Source organism: Gavialis gangeticus, unplaced genomic scaffold, assembly GCF_001723915.1.
Source record: "Gavialis gangeticus isolate Ggan-Ray unplaced genomic scaffold, GavGan_comp1, whole genome shotgun sequence".
In the NCBI taxonomy this organism is placed as follows: Eukaryota; Metazoa; Chordata; order Crocodylia; family Gavialidae; genus Gavialis; species Gavialis gangeticus.
This window is the reverse complement of record NW_017729001.1, coordinates 16,823,998-16,825,928: the sequence shown is the minus strand read 5'-3', so window position 1 is coordinate 16,825,928 and position 1,931 is coordinate 16,823,998.

Genomic DNA, 1,931 nt, shown 5'->3' with positions numbered 1-1,931 from the left:
CGCTCTCCCCGGCCCGCACCCGAGGCGCAGGGGCGCGGCGGGGCTCCCAGCGCACCGGCCCCGCGGCCCTCCGGTCCGGGCGACTGTCCCTCATGTCAGATCCTCTTCAAAGCAGACTGCTTGGGGCTGAAACGGCTCTTATTTATTTATCCTCCCTAACTTGTCCACTATTTAAGAATGTTTTGAGTTTATTTTTTGAGCTTGAGTAACCAAAATATAGATTCTTTCTAAAACTTTCCACTAGCTTTGGTCTTCATTCCTGCTTTAAATGAGTCCTCTCTGCCCGGCTCTGACTGAAGACATCTGGGGAAAGAAGAATCATGTTGAAGCTGGGCTTCGGGATTTTAACTGCCTGTCGAATTAATCCTTGGTGGGGGAAAGGCAGGGCAGGGTGGCATCATTAAAGCATTCACGCCACACAAAATGGTTACAGCTGAACATAAAACTGCTCAGTCCTTTCTTCCTTCGCTCAGGCGACCCTTCTTTCCTCCTTAATCCGCTTCTGTTCTGTTTACTTGAATGTGAAATCGCATCAGGTGTCCTGCGGCAGCAATGGAACAGATTCACTGACTCAGGAGGTCTCTTGACATCCGGTGTACAGCACACGACATTTGTGTGTCCTGGGACATGTTGTGCATGCACTGTTGGAAACGGAAGGTATTCGGGACATGCTATTCAGAATATACATGGTTGGACCTAATGGGCTCTTTTTGTAATCACATTTTAAAAGACTGAGAGGTTTTGGTGGCTTATTTACTGAACCTGTCTGGTTCTCAATGTCAAATTTTATACACTTAGTCAACCACATGCAAAATTATAACATGGGGCTGTGCAATCGCAGTTAAACTCACCAGAACTCACTTTCCTTTACATGGAAAAAGTACAGAAAGATTTTAAAATGCTCAAAGATCTTAGCCCAGTGACTTAGCTGACACTTTACACAGAGTAGTCCACGAGTTCCCAAAGTCATGCCACCAGAACCTTATCATACTGTACATAGGGGAGGGAAGATGACTTAATTTTGCTCTGGACAACTTTAACTTTGTGTTTTTTAACCTTGATATGTTGTAAATGTCAGTGCATCATGTGTTCAACATACATGTCTTGCTTTTATATGTACAGTAGACAAACTGAGGTTGAACTAGATTAGGGAGCAAGTGACACTTCCTCATACAAATCCTAGGAACAGGAAAACAAGGTATAGGAGATCTCTCACCTGTAACTTATACCAACACAGGACTCCTACTAACCACCATGAAGCCCACATCATGGAAAAACTGCTTCTGCCTCCACCCCCCAAGATAACATACTGTTCAGAACACAAGAGTCTCCCTTACACCATACGGCTAAATTTGACTGCCATGTCACGGACACATATTAACGTGTTGCTCCCCTAACCTATATGCTTGTACATCAGCTCTGAATATCTGCTCATACCGCTGGGGCTTGTGACTTGACTGGATCTGTAGTTCTGCAATAGCGTTTTATCGATACTGGTTTTGCTTTGCTTATAAGCATCAAAAAGTGGTGGTACCAATACATAAGGAGACGAGAGACCTGAGGCACTTGGTTTGTGATCCAGGTATTTATTGTGGCTGTGGTTAATATTAAGCAAATGGTTCATCTCAGTGAGGAAGTGAGGTTACTGCTCTCATGCATGAAGTTAAATGCATTCTTGGCTGCAGGCTACCAGTTTATCTAATAATTCAGCACACCCCATCTCTGTAGAACTTTCTTCTGTAAAGAGCTGCGGTTCTTAACCCATCAATGTCTTAAATAAGAGCTACCATGCTGTTCTTGTGATCTAATGTGTAGTTTTGGTACAAGAATGAAATATTCTGTATTTCATCATTGCAACTTTTTTTTTAAATGTAATCTTATAAACTGTAAATGAATTTAAATGTATACATTTTTAAAGAAATCTACCAAAG